General features: G+C 39.6%; 1 long non-coding RNA gene across 1 annotated transcript; it reads left to right on the top strand.

Annotated features, from left to right (window-relative positions):
- Nucleotides 1-215: 215 nt before the first annotated feature.
- On the top strand, nt 216-8,167 carry LOC148847182 (uncharacterized). Its single transcript, XR_016100254.1, has 2 exons — nt 216-393; nt 7,849-8,167. It is a non-coding gene; the product is annotated as an uncharacterized LOC148847182 (long non-coding RNA).
- Nucleotides 8,168-8,384: the final 217 nt, after the last annotated feature.

Genomic DNA, 8,384 nt, shown 5'->3' with positions numbered 1-8,384 from the left:
AATTGTTTATAATCAGGTGATAGTACTTTAAACATATGTTCGTTTTTCGTGAAGTGAATGGGGTAAATTGGTCATGTTCGGATGTCAAAATCAAGTGAGACCCTCGGTAAATTTCGTTTACCGGGTAAATGATACCTACTCAAGTAAGTTTGTTTTCCTACCGGAGGGTAAATAGAAACGAGTCAAAATGTCAAAATTGCCCCCTCAACATATAAGCGTTGGAAAATCTATATACTTCAACTGTTCCTTCTCCCAAAAATCACCGTTGCCTACTGCTGCAGAGTTTCTCCATCATGTTCATCGTTCTCTATCGCCGGTGATGATACTCTCACTTGCTGCCGCTGCTCCGACTAGTCACTGCTGCTGTTCATATTTTTTTCATCCATTGAAACGGTAAGAATCGTTGTTCCTATTGCCGCTACTCTGTCGTCCCTTTGTGATGCACATGATGCATCTTATTTTTTCTCATTTCGTTGATTTCTTTTTCTTTTTTAATTTTTTAATTTTTATTTTGATTGTTTGTTTCCAGGATTCTTTGGATCTGGTTACTAGCATGTGTTTGGGTTTCCTTCTCAGCTTATGTGTTTTCTTACGATGAAATTGGCTTTCTTTGGTTTTAATTCATTAGCTTTAACGCACGCTGTACTACCTTTTACTGTGCAATTAGGAGTGAATACTCAATAGATCAAGTTTTGTTTTTATTTTCATTTTAAGATCTGAGGAAAGACTTCATCGATGCTAAATATCGGGCTGAACTGTTCTGAAGTGATATTTTGTTTCTATAAAAGGACATTTTGGAAATTTGGTATCATTTTCTTTGTAAATCCATGGATCAATTGCTATACCTGTTGTTCTTAAACGTTCTGACAAGGGGCCCTGTACTATGCGCCGAGGGTGTCAGTTTCAGGCACAGTTTCGGTAATGAGTTCATTCCAATTAGTTATTAACAGAACAGAGAACATCCAGAGAGTTTCACAGGAGAACAATACAAATTCAATCAACCATTTGAGCTAAAATCTGCAGTGGTACTTTAAATTTAATCAACTGTGTCTATCAATACAATATACTCTATAGAGGAAAGAAGGTTAGAACTCTACTAAATTTCTTTTCTTCCCAAGTTTCATGTGAATAAAACAAATTTGGAAATGATCTTAATATTGAAATACTAGTACTCAGTTTTAACATTTGTGCTCTGTTTTAAAAGTCACTGAATGACATGCCAAGGAATTGAATGGCCATTAATATGGAATGAGTAAAGAATCGTATCAAACACAGAGAAGGTAAATCTGAAATCACCACCTTTACATATATTATTCTGTTCAAAGAAAAGAATCAACATTGAAACATCCAAAGCAAAACCACCCAGGAATTGCCATGGGTGATTTTAAGGTAGATAACCACCCAGGAATGCAACAACAAACTATACTTAGCAAAATAGCTCCTAAAATTGTTCTAAGAAGCTTGGAAGAGAGAGAGTTAAATAATTAAACAAACACAGAACCAAGAAATGGAAAACAAAATAAAAATGCTAAGCACATGTTAAAGGGATCTAGCAAAATAGCTTCTGCAACGAAAACTGATGCTAACCTTCCTGGTTTTCACTCCTAAGAAAGTTGAAATGGCATCAGATCTATGATGAAAAATTTAGTCAGTTTGCTCAGTGTTTACATGGATACTTCAAAATGGGCATTGTACCCATGCAACACATGTATGGAAACATTGACACAACACTTGAGGGCCTTTCTCTTTGTGAAATGTGCAATATGTGACCAAAGAGCCTACAACTTTTGGGTTAAAACTTGAGCCTACAATTTGTAATATTTTTATTTTATCTTTTTTCTTTTTGGAAAAAGGTAAAGTAATTTTATTCAGAGAGAAAGCAGATTACAACAAGACTCAAGCCAACTAGATCTTCTTGGGCCCAAAACAGATTACAAGAACATCCATGATTTAGTACAAAGTAGGAGAGAAACATTCTGACTTTTAAACTCCTCATTTACTAACACCCATGAGCAAATCTTCCCCACCACTTTTTGCACAATCTCATCTAGACTTCTTGATTGATTACAGAAAATTCTATTGTTTCTTTCCATCTAAATGGACCAAAGAACTACTTGCGGAATAGTATTCAAACAAACCTACCTTTCTTGCTAAGACCCTCCAATCTCCAACTCATAAACAACTCCTTCACAGACTTAGGCATAGCCCAACACACCTCTAGTTTCTTGAAGAAATGTCCTTAGATTGAAGAGGAAACCGGACAGTGAATGCACAAATGATCTATAGATTCTGCACCCATGCTGCATAAAACACAAGAGGGATCAAGAATTTGAACAACCCTTCTCTCCAAGTTAACCCTAGTTGAACATTTATTCAAGATGTAAATCAGTTATCTAATATTAGGTGTAAATTTGAAGATTAGAGGGAAAAAAAGGAAGAAGAGAAGTAAGAGCAACAGTACAAGAGAAGAAGATGGCGAAAAGAGAAGGAAGAAGAAGAAGAATCGAATTATCTTCCTTTTCTCCTCTAATACATTTTTATTAAGAATTAATGTTAGAGTAATGACAAGTATGCCCTTAAGTGGGCGGCCAACTAGGCAGTAACATAAAGAGATTAAACAAAAAGAAATAACAGGCCCATTAGCCAACAAGAAAAGAAAAGATATTACAAGAGAAGATACTAGGACCCATTCGGCCCAGTTTCTTTACACTCCCCCTCAAGCTGAGCATAGATGCCAATCATGCCCAACTTGCTTATATAGTGTGTCATTTTCCATCTTGGAACTCCCTTGGTCAAGATATCAACCAATTGTTCGTCTGATGTGATGAATGGCAAACAAACTTCTCCTGAGGAAACTCTTTCCCTTATAAAATGTCTATCAATTTCAATGCGCTTAGTTCTGTCATGTTGAACATGATTATGTGCAATGTTGATAGCAGCTTGGTTGTCACAGTAGAGCATCATTGGCTTCTCGTAGTCAACCCCCAATTCTTCTAAAAGGGGTCGTAGCCACAGTAATTCTGACACACCATGTGCCATTGCCTTGTATTCTGCTTCAATTGAGGATCTAGCAACTACATACTGTTTCTTACTCTTCCATGACACAATGTTCCCAGCGACTAGAGCACAATAACTTGAGGTGGATCTCCTATCATCAATACATCCTGCCCAATCAGCATCAGTAAAAGCTTCCGGCTTCATGTGTCCTTGTTTGGCAAATAGAATACCTTTCCCTGGAGTACCTTTCAAGTAACACTGAACCCTTTCTGCAGCAGCTAAATGAGTATCTCTGGGAGAATGCATAAATTGACTAATAACACTTACTGCATAGGAAATATCTGGCCGAGTCATGCAAAGATATAACAACTCCCCAAGCAACCTCTGAAACACCCCCTTATCAGATAAAAGCTCACCATCTGTAGCAGAAAGCTTATGATTGGGATCAATAGGAGTGGAGATTGGTTTAACTCCAAGTTTACCAGTCTCAACAAGGAGGTCAAGGACATATTTACGTTGAGAAATGAAGATACCATCCTTAGATCTAGCAACTTCAATGCCCAAAAAATATCAAGATCTCCCAAATCCTTGATCTCAAATTCAGAGTTGAGATATCTTTTTAGTTTACTGACATCCTGAGTGTCATTACCCGTGATCACAATATCATCAACATAAACTATCAAGAAGGTCACCAGAGAGCCATTTTTCTTCAAGAACAGGGTATGATTATATTGAGTGTGTGTGTAACCAAAGGAGACAAGAGCAGCCCTGAACCTCTCAAACCAAGCCCGATGAGACTGTTTGAGACCATAAATAGATTTCTGCAGTTTATACACCTTGCCTTGCATTTCCTTCTCATACACCCCTTGAGGCAAAGACATATAGACCTCTTCATGTAGGTCTCCATTCAAGAAGGCATTTTTAACATCGAACTGGTGTAGGGGCCAATCAAAAGTAGCGGCTAGAGATAACAAAACCCTGACTGAGGTCATCTTAGCTACAAGAGCAATTGTCTCACGATAGTCAATACCATACATCTGAGTGTAGCCTTTAGCAACCAACCTAGCCTTAAACCTCTCAATAGATCCATCAGAGTGATATTTAATGGTAAACACCCATTTACAACCCACTGGTTCCTTCTCTTCAGGAAAGTCAACAATATCCTAGGTATGGTTCTTATGCAAAGAATCCAGTTCAGCCATCATAGCATCCTCCATTCAGGTTTAGACAAGGCTTCCGGTACGGACCTGGGTATCACATGGGAAGAAACAGAAGCAAGGAAAGATGTAGATGGGTCAGAAGAAGGCTGACCTGTTACCTCAGTAATGATGGGAGGAGCAAGAGGCTCTTTTGTAGGAGTGGAAACAACTTGCCCATGTCTGAATCTGTGCCTCTGGTACCATTTGGAGAAAAGGATGAGGAGGAATTATAGGAGAATGAGGTGGAGGAGGAGGAGGAATAGGAATATCGGAGGTAGCTCCAGTGGGAGAAGTAGACACCTCATGATAGGACTCAAGAGGAATGGGAAGAGGAACAACTGGAGACATAGCAAAGGGCTCTTCAGATTTCTCCCCCTCAGGAGAAATGCTAAAGAAAGGAGTCAACTTAGCAAATGTGACATCTCGAATACAAAGCGGGTGCCACTAATTGGATCAAAACAGTAATATCCCTTCTGTGTGGAAGCATATCCTAGAAAAACACATTTACGAGCCTTAGGTTCAAACTTGTGCCTTCGATGACGGTGAATATGCACATGGCAAGTGCACCCAAACACACGGAGAGGAAGAGAAAAAATATCCTCATCCAGGAAGAGAAGGCTAAAGGGGGTTTTGAAGTTAAGGACCCGGGAGGGCATACGGTTGAAAAAAAAAGTAGCAGTAAGAACAGCATCTCCCCAAAATTTTACAGGAACATGGGATGCAAACAAAAGGGATTTGGCAACTTCAACCACATGTCTGTTTTTCCTTTCCGCCACCCTGTTCTGTTGTGGAGTGTAGGAACAAGAACTTTGATGAATAACCCCAAAAGTTTCAAGATAGGCGGAGAGGGTTTTCTCAAAATACTCCTTAGCATTATCAAAACGGAATATTTTGATCCAAGTGTTAAACTGGGTGAGGATGAGTTCATGAAATTTTTGCACAATAGCTGGTACTTCATCCCTGGATTTCTTGAGATAAATCCAAGTGTAACGAGAGTAGTTATCAATAAAAAGGATAAAGTACCTATAACTACCCATAGTTGGCAAATGATATGGCCCCCACATGTCAGAGTGAACAATATGAAAAGGAGAAAGAGATCTTTTATTGTTTACTGAATAAGAATGTCTACAATGCTTTGCCAGTTCACACGACTCACAATGAAGTGTGAGTCGATGCACCCTCTATATGGGCGTATCGGGGTGCTCCTGATACAATACATATCGGCCGATACAATACAAGGCCACAATTTCCCCATTGTGATTCCGGAATGCTCCCCCTATTCCTGCTCTCCCAGGGTTTCCAAGGGAGCTGCCATCAAAGTTCAGCTTCAATTTATGTGGTTCTGGAGGTTTCCAATCCATCTCAGGAATCTCTTTATGTGTTCCCATCTGAGTCACTTCCTTCCATTTTCTCATTATATCATTTATTGTGATATCTTTGAATATGTCAATAGTTTTTATGTGCAGATCTGATTTTGATTGTTTCAATTACTTCCTCTCTTGACCTGCTATTCTCATTGAAAATCCTTTGATTTCTTTCTTCCCAGATGGTCCAAACTACAGCTGCTCTTATTACCTTCCATAAGCATTTTGCACTTTTTTCTGTAGCCGCATAGAATTAGAGTTGAATAAGCTGACCACATCTTGTGGGGGTTCCCATCTGCGAGGTAAAGTATGATTTTCATTAAAAGAAAAAAGAAACCCAATAAAACCTGTGAAAATTTAACTGAAAGACTAATCGATAAGTATGTGTTTCTCTCTCACACAAAATAGATCTATAAAAATCTACCATTATTTATTAGGGCGAATGTCTTAAACTATCCCTACTGTTTAGTGTTTAGCTAATTGACTAACTATACCCTTACTGTTTAATTATTGTTTTGCACCACCCCTTCTTCTTCTTCTCCTTCTCCTTCTCCTTCTCCTCCTCCTCCTTTGCCGTTTCTTCCTTGAAGCAAGGACAGAAGAATAATGAAGACGGTGAAGAGCACAATAAGACGTGGTTGCTCTCAGGGCTTGGTGGGGGCGGTCCTAAGTTCACTGGTGCGGACCCACAATCAGTCCAATCCTTTTTCAAGTTCAGCTTTGGTTCACAGGTGGAGTTTGATGCATTGTGCTTCGATTCTTCTGCTTCTGCTACCACTGTTCTTATGGTGAATTTGGATGCTGGCGTAACAGATTTAAAATGGAGAAGAACTGAATTTTTGGAGAGGAGCATCTTTCCAGTGGCTGAGACGTTGGTCAGGTTCAGTTTTGGCGAAATCTGGTCCACTACAAGGAATTTCTGCAAAGGTATAGCAGTTGGTCATTTGTTCTCAGCCGTAGATGTTTCCCTGCTACCGACCATCGGAGACCATTGCTACGGAGGCTGCTCTCAATCGCTTGACCCTATCTTAAAATTCTTCCCAGCTGCAACTGCCAGTCCTTTTCTCTCCACCATTCTCCTTTCTCCTTCCTTCTCGATTTCATTCTTCTTCGTTATATTTTTGTCCCTTCCACGAAGTTGGAATCACAGTCTCGCAAAGGTGAGACCCGGTTACTATCTACTCCCTCCGTCTTGATCTAATTCACTCCTCTGTTGCTTCTAGTTATTCCTACTTGTGTCAGAAGAGGGAAGAAGGGGGGGGGGGAGAGAGAGAGAGAGAGAGATGGGATAGCAAAGCAAGTTTTGCCACTAGCGCTCTATTCGGTGTCACGAGCTTGAAGAAGCTGAACAGGGTTCGCCGAACTGTGACTCTGTGAGAAGAAACAAAGCAAAAAATAAGAGAAAATTGTGTGTGTGTGTGAGAGAGAGAGAGAGAGAGAGAGAGAGGGATAGCAAAGCAAGGTTTGCCACTAGCGCTCTATTCGGTGTCGCGAGCTTGAAGAAGCTGAACAGGGCTGGCCGAACTGTGACTGTGAGAAGAAACAAAGCAAAAAATAAGAGAAAATTGAGAGAGAGAGAGACTATAGGTAAGCCCCACCCTTGGCACCATTTTTCGTATATGAGAGATTTGCCCACTTTCACAAGCGGCACGTCTACCATTAATCAGCCGAGAGAGAGACCATCTGTTTGCTCCTCCGACAGTGTGGTTGGTAGACGAAGAAGGAACCGGAGACGGAGACTAAGCAGTTATCTTCCTGAAATTTGGGTTTTATTTTGAAAATTTGAGTAATAATGGAGGGAAAATTTGATATTTTGCCTTTCCCGTTAACACTTGCAGACATGTCAATTATCAGAGACAGTAGGGGTGGTGCAAGACAATAATTAAACAGTAAGGATATAGTTAGTCAATTAGCTAAACAGTAAGGGTAGTTTAAGAAATTTGCCTTTATGCTTTTCTTAATCTGTTCCAGGAACATATCATACAAACTGGCTATGATTCTGTTTCTGTTGCTGTGTTTGGAGACTAGGACAAGCCAGCACTTGTTGCTTGTCCTAATTTAGCTCTAAACCATAAGTTCAATGGTTTTAGGTGAAATTAGATTCATTGTTGTTTTGCTCTCATATTATGTGTTGAATATGAGACATCCCCTTTGTTGCATATGCATTTCATCTTGCATTTCTTGTAATTGGCTTATGTACTAATCTCTACTATCTTTTCATTGTTGATTACATTTCTCTCATGAAATGTAATATATTTTTCTCTCTTCTTTTTCATGTGTTTGGCCAGAGATGTCCTGTTTCCAAGGATTATTCTTCTGTCCTGAAGCTGCTTCTTTGCTACTTCACAGCTTCTGCATTTATCACATCAGTCCTCCTGAGCACTAGGTTGGTAACTTGGTAGACTTGAATGCACATTTTCTCTGGTTATTAAGAAAATACCATGATAGAGACTCAGTAGATGGAGAATGATTTGGTTGTTTACAGGGAATATAAATTTAAGAATGTAGCTTTCTGTGTTGTTTGAACACTGTGAGAGCTATATGATGTTCTGGTTCCTTGATGGTTGAACCTTGATCCATAGAATACAGGATTCATGTTTATATTCAGAGATTGCAAGATATCCAACATTCACTCTGTTTAGGTAGTTGGGCTTTGGATTCACTCTGTGAGAGCTGGGTTGGTTTCTATCCAGTCACCCCAGTCTTATGACAATCCCTCTACAGCTGTCGGGGAAAAAAGAAGAGGGGAAACAGTAGAAATAAGGGACACAATGTGTATGATTTGTATCACATGGACTTAGGCTCAAAGGGTAAAATTGGCAAG

This window comes from Nelumbo lutea, chromosome 6 (assembly GCF_056320005.1).
Source record: "Nelumbo lutea isolate HS-2025 chromosome 6, American lotus-T2T, whole genome shotgun sequence".
NCBI classification, from domain to species: Eukaryota; Viridiplantae; Streptophyta; class Magnoliopsida; order Proteales; family Nelumbonaceae; genus Nelumbo; species Nelumbo lutea.
The sequence above is the reverse complement of the archived record's forward strand: the minus strand, read 5'-3'. Positions and strand labels throughout refer to the sequence as shown.